At 36.1% G+C, this 14589-nt stretch overlaps 1 pseudogene; it reads left to right on the forward strand.

Annotated features, from left to right (window-relative positions):
• Positions 1 to 2666: 2666 nt before the first annotated feature.
• Positions 2667 to 3477, forward strand: LOC101424380 (pyridoxal phosphate phosphatase PHOSPHO2-like; annotated as a pseudogene).
• The last annotated feature ends 11112 nt before the right edge of the window (positions 3478 to 14589 follow it).

Raw genomic sequence — 14589 nt, forward strand, 5'->3', positions numbered from 1 at the left:
AGCTGTTCAAATCCTAATCCCTGGATCCTTTGATTATGTTAGGTTGCATGGCAAAGGAGATTTACATTTGCATATGGAGTTAATATTGATAGCCACCTTCGGTAGTTTGAAGCTGTACGTATGCCAGAAAAAAGATTTTTTTAAAATTTAATTTTCTTTTTTACAAATCAGTTTTATTGGTACATGTTAATAAAGCATAAATCCATCCAATGTGTACAATCAGTGGTATTTGTGATAATCACATAGTTTTGCATTCATCACTTAATCATTTTTAAAGCATTTTAATTATTCCAAAAATAAAAAAAAAATTCGTCTCCTCTCATTATCTATACTTCCCCTTCCATACATAGCTGCTATTCTCCTTCCCTCTCTCTAGTTTATTTGTACTTATGTTTTGTAAAAACAGTCTTATATATATGCAATATCATGTATTTTACATGAGGTTTTACTATGTTATACTGTCCCATGTTACATTTCTTTAGCTTTCCTTCTAGTAACATACATGTCCTTAGACTTTCCCTTTCAACCACAGTCATAAACATGTTTTTAAATCTAATCCCCAAATTGATTTACAGATTAAATACAATCCCTATCAAAATTCCAATTTCCATTCTTGCAGAAATTGGCATGCTTATTAATACTCCCAAGGAAATACAAGGGAGCCAAATAGACAAAGCATTTTTAAAAATGAGGAATAAAGTTGGAGTGCTCACCAAATCTGCAGTAACCATCACAGCGGTACTGGCATAAGGATAGACAGAGTGACTATGAAGGCATATTTAAGTCAAGCACTTGGACACAAATCTTCAAGGTAGCACCATCCGTACCAGCAAAAGTGGAATCTGCCTCCCCTAATCACTGGACGTCTGTGGGGATAAGCATGGTCTGACTCCACATACCATTCTTAAGCAGAATGTTATTTCTAACTCAAGTAAAAGCCTGTCAACATAGTAAGCAAGTTGTTAGAGAAAAGCCAAGGAGATGTGAAACCACGAAGATGTCCCCTGAGTTAGATGATGATGGAGGTTGTAGCAGGAGGTGAGCCTGGAGATGTCTGTGGGCAAGACTGTGGGGCCCGAATCCCAAGCTACGGAATTCATCCCTTGCCTGCGGATAACAGAAAGCTCCAGTTAGTTCTCTTCATCCTACACATACCTTGTCTGCTTACTATTATTCAATTTTATTGCATTTTATGTCCTTATTCTCTTTAATATGCCTCATTTAGTCTCTAATGTATATTTCTGTCAGATCATATCATATCTGCAACAAGGGCAGATCTATATGACAGCATACTTGACTAAATTTCAATATTCTTTAAATATTACACATATTTAATAAGCATAATACAAGAATGTAACATGCATGTATGCACTTTTCTTTTATAATGGTTAAATTTTAATTACAGTCTAACTCCATTTGAAAATATGAGCACCTAAAATTAACTTTAGTTTTAAACGTTGAGGTGAAATATTTGAGGTATGTGAAACTATGCATGATTAAGATATTTATCAATATAATCAATCTTCTCAATTATTATTTTGATCCATGCAATAGAAAATTTATTATGACTTAAAATTCCACATATATCACAGAACTAGGACTAATTGCGGCACATATTTTTATATAAATAACTGAAATTCAGTGATGCTGTTACTGGTATTTTACATACTTTCAAACAGAAAAATATCGGTTATTTTTGCTTTCAAAAAATTTCGCTGTCAGTGTCAAATATATGCCCTGGTCTATGGTATATTGAACACTTCAATTCAAATAAATATACAATAAATATAAAACTTTTCATATAGTGAATAAAAATAAATTGTGCAACTCAAGTCCACAATGAAAGGCTTGTTTATACACAATCAAATGACAAAATACAAGAGGCCTGAAAATCCCCAGTGTGAATGAGGATGCCAATTTAAGTCTCTCTTATCCTTTGTAAAGGGGAGTGTAAATTAAAAAACAGTTTGGAATTGCCTCCTAGATTAGCCATTCACCTGCCAATGACTAAAGGATTCCCTGACTCCTAATGCATCAGAGTCAGAGATTCCAAGACTGCAAGAAAAGGTGTCCACAGGAAGGCACAAGGCAGCTAGCTCTATTTACACCAGCAAAACCTGGAAACAATCCATCCATAGATAACTGGTAAGTAATTCTGGCATATCATGGCATGGAATATTATTGAAAAGTGAAAAAGAATGACAAAAGTGAGTGAAATGAATGGACCATAGCAACATAATAGGAAGTGAAAACCTTACGCCCCCCAAGCTTACATAAATCCTGATGCATTTCTTGCCCACGCACACGCATACACACATGCGTTCTAAGAATCCATGTGGCTGTTGAAGTATGGAAGTTAGGCTCCTGCTGGGAGGTTGAGGGTGGCGGGAGCAGCGCAGGCAGGACTTGCAGCCAGGCCCGTCATTGCCCTGTCCCCACCAGTGCTCAGCACACGGCCCTACCTTCAGGGTGGACTTGGCAAGAGGTAAGAAGTCATTTCTTTGACCGAACCAGAAGACTTGGTATCTCCCATCCTGGCCGGTGTTAACACTGAAGATTGCCTTGACTGTTTAACTTTAAATCCTATGCTGAAGTAAGATTGTCTTGGAGATACTGCTTCCCCACTCCTCTTGGGGGTTTTATCGGTGGGCTCAGGGCCCCTGCACATGGGTCCACAGCTGTGCGAGCAGCCACCAGCAGGGTCTAGGTGCACTGGCCGAAGTCTTCCATCTCCTTCTTGGAAGATAAGTATTTCAGGGCAGCCCAAATCTGGATCCCAAACCGTGAAAATGTTGCTGGTTTTTGATAGTACAATCATAAGTGAAAATAGTGACACCTGGATAGTGCCATGTGCTCCAGAGACAAAGTTTCCTGCTGAAATGAGGGGATCCTTATCAAAAGGATTTTGGACAGAATTTATGGACAGTCTTTAAGTATTTGGGAGAAGAAGCTGTAAGCAAAGATGAAATGAAGAGTGATGGCACCAATGCCTTATGCTCCAGAAATGTTGGAACTTTAAAATTTTATAGAAAAGAATAAGGATACATTTGACTATATCGTTTTTTCAGATTCAAATTCAGTCTTCATAGATTGGGCTTTGAAAGCTGCCAATTTTCATGATGTGTTTGATAAAGTGTTTACAAATCCAACCTCTTTTGATAACAATGGTCATCTCACTGTGAAAAATTATCATGCTCATTCTTGCACCAAGTGCCCAAAGAATCTTTGCAAAAAAGCAGTTTTGGTAGAATTTGTAGACAACAGTTACAATGGAGTAAATTATACATGAATCGTTTATGTAGGTTTCGGTGGAACTGTGATGTTGCCATGCCACCGAAATGATATACTTTACAGAAAACTCTTTCCAAAATGTCTCAAAATCTTGATCCTATAGGATCTTCTGTTGTAGTTTGGTCTTTGGGTATTGAAATAATTACTTATATACAATTTCTAATAAGTAATACGACAACAATTTAAAAACTATATATGTTAAACCAAGATAAACATGTCTGAATCAAACACACACACCTATACTTTTTGGAAGACATGTTAGTGCAATAAACTTAAAAAAAAATCCAGTGAATGATGAATAAAGGATTGAATAAAGAAAGTTATTTTGGGCGAATGGAAACAGGGCATGTAGGTGTGGTGGTGATCACATGTTTAAATATAGGTTATTGTGAAGTTTTGAGCTGTTGTTTTGGGTGGGTTAGCAACTTATTCAAAGCAATGAATTAACTAAATAAAAGCAGGTCATATATATGTCAATGATGGGAATCATCATAATTAACCCAATTCTGGGCACTTAAGTTCTTACAGAGTCGTTTTAACATGTCAATTTTATTTATACATATTAATAAAACATAAACCCATTCAAAGTGGACGATCAGTGGTATTTGGTGTATCACATATTTGTGCATCACTTCAATCATTCTTAGAACACTTTCATTATTCCAATAATAATAATAAAAACAAAGACAAAACTCACCTCTCAATCTATGCTTCCCTATCATACATAGCTGCTATTCTTTTTCCTTCTCTCTAGTATATTTGTATTTATATTTTATAAAAACAGTCTTATATATGCAATATCACCTATACTCATGTTTTACATGAGGTTTTATGGCCATGTACAGTACTATATTACAGTTTTTAACTTTTCTTCTAGTAATATGAATGACCTTAGAATTTCCCTTTCAAGCACTGTCATACCCATACAATAGCACTGCTAGTTATAAACACCATGATATGCTTTCACCATTTCTATTCATTTACAAAGATTTACAAATAAAGTTTTTACCAATTCTGCACAGATTAAACCTCAGCTCTTCACTCTCTAACCTCATTCTATTTTCTGGTGACCCATATTCTAATTATTAACTCCATGACTTTACACAATATATAATATAAAGTTCATAACAGTGCAATCATACAGTGTTTGTCCTTTCACGTCTGGCTGGCTTCACGCAACATAATGACCTCCAGGTACATCCATGCTGTCATATGTGGCACAACTTCATTTCTTCTTACTGCTGTATAATATTCCCTTGTGTGTACACACCAAAATTTGTTCATCCATTCATCAGTTGATGGAAACCTGAATTGTTTCCAACTTTTGGCAAGCATGAATAACGCCACTGTGAACATCAGGGTGCAGTTGTCTGTGTCTCTGCTCTCAATTCTTCTGGATGTATATCCAGCAGTGGTATTGCCGGGTCACATGGCAAGTCTATATTCAATTCCTTAGGAACTGCCAAACAGTCCTTCACAGTGACTACCATTTTACATTCCAACCAATGGTGAATAAGCATTCCTATTTCTCCACATTCTCTCCAACATTTACAGTTTTCATACTTTTTAATAGGGGCCAGTCTAATAGGTGTGCGATGATATCACATTGTAGTTTTAATTTGCGCTTCCCTAAGCACAAGTGAAATCGAACATTTTCTCATAGGATTTTTTTGTCATTTGTATTTCTTCTTTGGACAATTGTCTTTTCATGTCTTTTTCCCACTTTTTAATTGTGTTGTTTTGTCTTTTTATTATTGAGTTGTATGATCTCTTTTTATTTCATGAATATTAAACCTTATTGTGTATGTAATTGCCAAATATTTTCTCCCATTGAGTTGGCTGCCTTTTCACCCTTCTGACAAAGTCCTTTAAGGTACAAGAGTGTTGAATTTTTTGGAGGCCCCAGTTATCTATTTTTTCTTTGTTGCTCATGCTTTGTGTGTAAGGTTTAAGAAACTACCACCTACCACAAGATCTTCAAGATATTTTCTTCTAGGAGTTTCATGATTGTCACTTTTATATGTAGGTCCTTGATCCATTTTGTGTTAATTTTTGTATAAGATGTAGGATAGGGGTCTTCTTTATTTTTTTTGGATATGGCTATCCAGTTCTCCCAACACCATAATAGAATGTTCTGCCCCAGCTGGGTAGTCTGGATAGTCTTGTCAAAAATCTCTTGACCATAGATGTGAGGTTCTATTTCTGTGTTCTCAGTTCAGTTCCATTAGTCAACGTGTCTGTCTTTATGTTAGTACCATGCTGTTTTTATCACTGAAGTTAAGTGATATGCTTTAAAATCAGGAAGTGAGAGTCCTCCAAATTTGTTCTTCTTTTTTTAAGATCTTTTTGGCTATTCAGGACCCCTTACCCTTCCAAATAAATTTGATAATTGGGGTTTCCACTTCTGTAAAAAAGGCTCTTGGAATTTTTATTATGATTGCATTGAACCTGTAAATCAGAATTGAAATCTTAATGATATTCAGTCTTCCAGTCCATGAACATGGATTGTCCTCCCATTTATTTAAGTCTTTTCAGTTTCTTTTAACAATGCTTTGTAGTTTTCTGAATACAGATCCTTTATGTCCTTGGTTAAATTTATTCCTAAATATTTGATTGTTTTAGTTGTTATCAAAAATGTGATTTTTTTCTGATTTCCTTCTCAGATTGCACATCAGTAGTGTATAGAAATGCTATTGATATTTGTATATTAATCTTGTATCCTGCCATTTTGCTGAACCCATCTATTAGGTCTAGTAGCTTTGCTGTGGATTTTTCAGGAGATTCTAGATATAGGATCACATCTGCAAATAGTGAAATTTGTACTTCTTTTCTTATTTGTATGACTTTTATTTCTTTATCTAATCTAATTGCTCTGGCTAGAACCTCTAGCACAATATTGAATAACAATGTTGACTGTGGGCATCCTTGTCTTTTTCCTGATCTCAGCAGGAAAGCTTTCAGTCTTTCACCATTGAGTACAATGTTAGCTATAGGTTTTTCTTATATGCACTTTACCATATTGAGAAAGCTTCCTTCTATTCCTATCTTTTGGAGTGTTTTTATCAAGAAATGGCGCTGTATTTTGTCAAATGCATTTTCTGCACAATTGAGAGGATCATGTGCTTTTTCTTCTTCTATTTTTCAATGTGGTTTCTTTCACTAATTGATTTTCTTGTGTTGAACTACCTTGCTTACGTGGGATAAAACCCATTTGATAAATGGGAATGTGGCTGGAATGGGAAGTCCAGGGATGTGAATGTCAATGAAAAGAAAGCTTGAGAATAATTTAGGGACTGAATAACTCAGTGAACCCAGAGGTGGATGAGAATTGTGGTTGATTGTACAGATGCAAGAGTGTCCTTTGTGTGCTAGACAGATGTACATCACTATTGTATGGTGGTGGGAATGTGGAGAAGTATGGGAAAAATACAACTGGAGTGAATTTTGGACTGTGGTTAATAGCAATATCGTAATAATTATGCATCCATGCCAAAGATGTATTGTATTGATAATGGAAGAGTATTGAAAAACTCTGCCAAATATACACTATGGACCATGATTGGAGGTAATAGTCTGATGATATTATCTCATGATCTGTAACAAATGTTCCACTGTAGTGTGGTGTGTTGATGAAGGTGTATTGTGTGGTACTTCTACACATATGCATGATTGTTCTGTACGTTCACAACATCTGTAATAAAATATACTTAAAAAATAATAATAGACTGGTTTGGGGGAAAATATACCAAATGTAAGATATGGACTATAGTTAGTACTAAGATTTTGATGATATTTTTTCATAATTTGTAACAAATGTCTCAAAACAATGCAAGGTGTTGATGGTGGGTTGGTATATGGGACCCCTCTATGATCTTATGCATGTTTGTTTTGTCAATTCACAACTTTTATTATGTACTTATTGTTTATGTATGTTCATGTATGTATGATATTTTTAAAATTAATAATAATAGGGTGGGTTGGGGAAAAATGTAAGATACTTTGGTGAATAGTAATATTTCGAGGATGCTCTTTCATCATTTGTTAAAAATGTTTCACAACAATACGAGTATTGGCGATGGGGTAAGGAAATTAACACAATGAGTAACTCATGGAGGTAAACTCTAGAGTACAGGCTGCTAAGAGATAGAATGTGGTTGAGAATGGGAACTGTTGCTTAATGCATGTAGAATTTTTAACAAGGCTTATTGTAAAAGTGTGGAGATGAATAGAATTTATGGTAACACATTATAGTGAGTATAATTATTGATTTAAAAATGATTGTTGCTGAAAGGGGTAGTCTAGGCTCATAAATGTCAATTTAAAGGAAGTTAGAGGATAATCTAGGGACTACATAACAGTGATTTCTGTGGTGGATGAAGTTGTGGTTAACAATATAAATTTAAGAATTTTCTTCTTTTACAAAGTGTTAAGAATATGGTGATACATGAGAAAATTACAAATAATGTAACTTATGGACAATAGTTAAGGGTAATATTTTAGTATTTTTGCAGCAATGGCAGAGAAGTTATATCAATTCTAAGGGTCAAAAATAGGGGAGTTTAATGGTGTATGGGATATTTCCTTTTGAAGTAATTGAAACATTCTAAAATTCACTGAGGTAATGACAGCACAAGTGTGTGATGAATCTGAGAACCACTGAGTGTACACTTTATATGGACTTTACAAGGCATGGGACTATAAAACACAGTGAATTCTGTGGGGGAGGATGGACTATGGTTAACAGAATAAATACAAGAGCATTTTCTCATGAACTATAATAAATATATACTGCTAATATACGTACAGGATATTAATTATAGCATAAGTTGGAAAAATACAACAAATGTAATATATGGGCTATAGTTAATAGTAATATTTTGATGATGCTCTTTCATAATTTGTAACAAGTGTTTCACAACAATGCAAGGTATTGGTAGTGTGGTGCTGTATGGGGTCCTGTATGCTGTTATGCATGCTTGATTTGTAAGTTCACAACTTTTACTATATACTTATTTTTTATGTATGTTCATGTATGAGTGATATACTTAAATAAAAAATTTAAAATGAAAAAAAAAACCCTCTTGGGATTATAGTGTACAATTCTTTTAATGTGCTTTTTTTAAAAAAAGATTTTATTTATTTATTTATTTCTCTCCCCCACCCCCACCCCCGTTGTCTGTTCTCTGTGTCTATTTGCTGAGTCTTCTTTGTCCGCTTCTGTTGTTGTCAGCGGCATGGGGATCTGTGGTTCTTTTTGTTGTGTCATCTTGCTGTGTCAGCTCTCCATATGTGCGGCACCATTCCTGGGCAGGCTGTACTTTCTTTCGTGCTGGGCGGCTCTCCTTACAGGGCACACTCCTTGCACGTGGGGCTCCCCTACACGGGGGACACCCCTGCGTTGCAGGGCACTCCTCGGGCATATCAGCACTGTGCATGGGCCAGCTCCACACGGGTCAAGGAGGCCCGGGGTTTGAACCGCAGACCTCCCATGTGGTAGATGGACGCCCTAACCACTGGGCCACATCTGCCGCCTTAATGTACTTTTCAATTCTATTTGCAACTATTTTGTTGAGGATTTTTGCATCTATATTCATTGGAAATATTCTGCAATTATCTTTTTTTTTTTAGGATTTTTATCTGGTTTTGGTATTAGGGTGATGTTGGCTTCATAGAATGAGTTTGGAAGTGATCTTTCTTGTTCAATTTTTTGGAAGAGCTTTATCAAGATTGGTATTAGATCATCCTTGAATGACTGGTAGATTTCACCTGTGAAACCATCTGGTCCTGGGCTTTTCATCTTTGGGAGGTGTTTGATGACCATTCCAATCTCTTGTAATTAGTTTGTTGAGGTCTTTTCTTCTAGGGTCAGTGTAGATGGTTTTTGTGTTTCTTGGAATTTGCCCATTTCCTCTATATTGTCTAGTATTTTGGCATAGAGTTGTTCATAGTATCCTCTTATGGTCGCTCTTATTTCTGCAGTGTCAGTGGGTATGTCCCCCCTCTCATTTCTGATTTCATTTATTTGCTGCTTCTTTTTTTCTTTCTCAGTCTGGCTAAGGGCTTGTCGATTTTATTGATCTTTTCAAAGAACCAGTGTTTGGTTTTGTTGATTCTATTTTTTAAAAATTCTTGTTTTAATTTATTTCTGCTTTGATCTTTACTATTTCTTTCCTTTTACCTGGTTTGGGCGTAGTTTTCTGCTCTTTTTCTAGATCCTCTAGTATGCATTAAGATCTTCAATTTTAGCCCTTTTTTTCTTTTTTTAATGTAAACATTGAGGGCTATACGTTCTCCTCTCAGCACCGCCTTTGCAGTGTCCCATGGGTTTTGATATGTTGTGTTCTCATTTTCATTTGTCTCAAGATATTTGCTGAATTCTCTGACAATTTCTGCTTTGACCTGCTGATTATTTAAGACAGTGTTCCTTAAATTCCATATATTTATGAAATTTCCCTTTTTCCATCTATTATTGATTTCCAGCTTCATTCCATCATGATCAGAGAAAGTGTTTTGTGTAATTTCAATCTTTTAAAATTTATTGAGACTTGTGACCCAGCATATGGTCTATCTCGGAGAAGGATCCATGAGCACTTGAAAAGAAAGTATATCTTGCTGTTTCGGGATGCAATGACCTATAGATGTCTGTTAGGTCTAGTTCATTTATCATATTATTCAAGTTCTCTGTTCCTTTATCCTCTGTCCAGGTGTTCTATCCAATAATGAGAGTGGTGTGTTAAAGTCACCAACTATTATTGTAGGGATGTCTATTTCTCCCTTCAGCTCTGCTGTTGTGTGCCTCATGTATCTTGGGGCACTCAGATTAGGTGCATAAATATTTAGTATAGTTATTTCTTCTTTGTGAATTGCCTCTTTTTCTTAATGTATAATGACCTTCTTTATCCCTTATAACAGTTTTGCATTTGAAATCTATTTTGTCCGATATTAGTATTGCTATACCCACTCATTTTTGGCTACTATTTACATGGGCTATCTTTTTCTAACCTTTCACTTTTAGCCTGGTTGTGTCCTTATGTCTGAGATGGGTCTTTTGTAGACAACATATAGATGGCTCATATATTTTTATCCATTCTATCAGTTTATATCTTTTGATTGGCGAGCTCATCCCATTAACATTCAATGTTAATACTGTAAAGGCATTCTTACTTCACACATTTTGTCCTTGGGCTCTCTTGTCATATCATTCTATTGTCTGTCTTCTTATTCTTAAGTTGGCCCTTCCTAATAATGTTCACTTGTAAACTATTCTCCAAATCTCTTGCCCATGTTTTTTCCTTTCAGGCTTTAGCACCCCTTTTAGTATCTCTTGTAAATCTGGTCTTTGGGTAACATACCCTATCAGTTTTTGCTTGTCTGTGAAGACTTTGAACTCACCCTCATTTTTTAAAAAGATTTATTTATTTATTTATTTCTCTCCCCTTTCCCCCCACCCCAGTTCTCTGCTCTCTGTGTCTATTTGATGTGTGGTCTTCTGTGACTGCTTCTATCCTTATCAGTAACACCAGGAATCTGTGTTTCTTTTTGTTGCATCATCTTGTTGGGTCAGCTCTCCATGTGTGCAGCACCATTCTTGGGCAGGCTGCACTTTCTTTCACTCTGGGTGGTTCTCCTTATGGGGTGCACTACTTGTGTGTGGGGCTCCCCTATGCAGGAGACACCGCTGCGTGGCACTGTACTTCCTGCACACATCAGCACTGTGCATGGGCCAGCTCCACACGGCACCCTCATTTTTGAAGGACAGTTTTGCTGGATACAGAGTTTTTGGCTGGCAGTTTTTTCTTTCAGTACCTTAAATACATCATACAACTTTCTTCTCTCCTCTATGTTTCTGATGAGAGGGTGACACTTAATCTTATCAAGTTTCCCGTGTATGTGGTGCTTTTCATTTCTCTTGCTGCTTTCGGAATCCTCTCTTTATCTTTGTTATTTGACATTCTGAATAGTAGGTGTCTTTGGGTAGGTTCTTTTGGATTTATTCTTTTCCAGTGTGTTATCCTTCTTGGCTACTGATATTCATGTCCTTCATAAGGACTGGGAAGTTTTCAGTTATTATTTCCTCAAATATTCTTTCTGTCCCTTTTCCATTCTCTTCTCCTCCTGGGATACCAATAATATGAATGTTTGTGCATTTTACATTATTATACAATTTCCTGAGACTCTTTACATTTTTTCCATTCTCTTCTCTGTTCTCTTGTCCTTTCCAGTTCAAATGTTCTGTTTTCAAAATCACTCATTTTGTCTTTGATCATTTTAAATCCGTTCTTATGTACCTCTAATGTGTTTTTAAACTCATCTGTCATATCTTTCATTCCCACAAGGTTTGCTACTTTTCCTTGCAGGCTTTCAATTGTTCTTTATGCTCAGCCAGTGTCTTTTTAATATCCTTTATTTCTTTAGTCATATTTTCTTTAAATTCTTTGAAGTGATTTAGGAGAGTTGTGTGATTATCATTGATTAATTGTCTTAAATCCTGAATTCTCTTCAGGATGTTTGCTTAGTTCCTTAGGCTGGGCCATCTCTTCCTGTTTCCTAGTATGGGTTGTAATTTTTTGCTGATGTTTAGGCATCTGAATATGTTGGTGAATTCACTCTGATGGCCAATTTCTTTCTCATTTTTTTTTCACAGCTCTTCTTTGATAGTTGGTTCAACTTATTCTAAGTCTTTATAAATACTATAAATTATCAAAATAGTGCCAGGCACTCACTAGTGGGGCACAGATTCTCTCCCAGGGGTTAGGATACCTGTAGAATACAGAACAGTTTTTGTCCATGCAATTTCCAGACAGTCCAGTAGATGGCGCTCATCAATGCACCTTTCCACAGAGGTGTTTCAGTCTGGGCTTTCCTGTGTTCCTGTGCTAAATCTCCAGAGTGGAGATTCCAAACAGTCTCTCTTAGCCAAATTCACTGAAGAGAAGTCCCCTGACTCTTCCTCCCTTTTCCCTTGAAACTGTTGACAGGGAGGAAGTTGTCTGTTCCCCTCTCAATTGGATGCAGTGAGCCAGGGGATTTACTCCAGCTTAATATCTTCCCGGCCACTAGAGGGGCTTGGTAGCTCACGTTTGTCATTTCAGATTCCTCGACTCTCTCTCTGTCTCACCCTACTGGGATTGTGCAGCATGTCCTGTCTGCAGGCCCCAGAGCAGGTCCCTTGGCAGCTTTTGGCTTTTTCTCATTGTTTTTGTGAGAGTATTGAACTCTGCCTGTTAGTGCAACACGACCTTCCCACAATTCCTTTTCTTATAGAGTTTTAAGAGAAGGCCACAGAATTCCCTCAGAAAGAGAACCATGTTTAGGAGTAGAATTTAATGAGACTTTTTAATTCTGGCTCATGGTTTGGAGATGCCCATGAGTGAACTAAACTCAGCTTCAGCAACGATGTGGGAATTTGGGGGATGGTGGTAAGCGAACTTGGGATCGGACTTATGAGTGGCAGTTTTGGGGGCCATGAATATTTATAAATATCTTTTATTTTCCCATGAATAACAATTTCATAAGCAAAAACATCTTTTCATCGCTATGTTTTCCCTTAAAGATGTTTTGTTTGGATATGCTATATTATTCAGGGGAAATCTGAAGCATTTTTATTGCTTAATATTTTTTTCCCAGTGCTTTATTTGGGACATAGCATTAATTTGACTGTGTCCTCAAAATAGCATATAGTAGATAAAAGGGTCAATCATTAAAAAGAAAAATAATCAATAGTGATAATTAACATTGACTCAATGGATAGTCCTTATTCTCAGAATTAAGAGAATGAAATCAGCCAGTGGAACATAAAGCAAGCAAAAACAGCTTTGTATTATTAAATAAACATTTTGTAGCAAATGATAATATCCATCTATTAAAGTAGATAATTTATGCATATTTAATTAGTTGATTTTAATGCTTTCAGTGTTTTATTATGTCATGAGAATAAGGAAGTTATATCATTTTATTTTTATATTTTATTAGAGAAGTTATTTGTTTACAAGTGCAATTACACATAAAATACAGGATTCCCATATACAACCCTATTATTAACACCTTACATCAGTTACAACTGCATTTGTTACAACTGATGAGAACACATCTTATAATTGTTCTGTTAATTACAGTTCATGTTTTAACTAAGGGTTCATGTATATTGCAGTTCAACGGATTAAAAAGTATTATTCTATTACCATATATACAAGCTAACATTTCCACTTTTAACCATGTTCAGATATAAGTTTCATTGCTGTTAATTATGTTCACATTGCTATGCTTACCATCACCAGCACCCATCACCAAAACATTTCCATCATTCCAAGTAGGACTGCATTGCTTTTAATACCTGTGATGGTTCTACTAACGTGTCAACTCGGCCAGGTAATGGTGCTCAGTTGTTTGGTCAAGCAAGCACTGGTCTGATTGTAATACGAGGGCATTTATGGGCCTTAATAACATCAGTGTCTTGATTGCATAGATTGCTTTTTACATCTACAATCAGTCAAGGAGATGGCCTTCAGCAATGAGTTACATCTCATTCAGTCATCATCTTCTAAATGGAGAAGTGATGAAGTGATTTCAGCATTCAGAGAGAGAATTCCCATCTCTACTTAAGTTAGCCTGAGTCTCCAGGGAACTCATCAAGGACCTTCATCTTAGCCCCTGGCTTGTAGCCTGCCCTGCAGAATTTGGACTTATGCATCCCCAAGGTCACACAAGAGAATTTTATAAAATTCTTATAAACTCTTATAAAATTATACTATTTATGGATCTCTCTTGTTGGTTCTGTTTCCCTACAGAGCCCTGACTAATTTGTTGCCCGAACGATTATGGAATTTCCCACAACTATATTTGCAGTTCTAAATGCTGAGAGAAATCAAACAAAACCAAGTAAAAGGAGAGATATATTTATGTTCAGGGATTGGAAGACATTAAATGATATAAATTTTCTCCAGAATGATCACCTTGATCAAATTCCCAGCACAAATTTTTAGATTGTTCTCATTTTTCTTTAAATACATCTAGATCTGTATCTCTAGCTCCCCCTGTATCTCTGTCTCTAGCTATATGGCTATACCTATGTGCATGGGTGTGTGGTGGATATATATTTATTTATTATAACCATGGCTCTACTTGAAAAAGGAGAAAGGTAGAGAACTTATTCTAATAGTTGGCAAGTCTTAATAAAAAGTTACAGAAATTAAGATGCACGGGATGTTCACAGCTAAAGACAAAAAGAACAATAGAAGAGAAGATAGACCCTCCCCAGAACAGAGCTCAGTCTTTCGGATTCCTAATTTGTGACAATGA

The sequence above is a fragment of the Dasypus novemcinctus genome, chromosome 27 (genome assembly GCF_030445035.2).
Source record: "Dasypus novemcinctus isolate mDasNov1 chromosome 27, mDasNov1.1.hap2, whole genome shotgun sequence".
In the NCBI taxonomy this organism is placed as follows: Eukaryota; Metazoa; Chordata; class Mammalia; order Cingulata; family Dasypodidae; genus Dasypus; species Dasypus novemcinctus.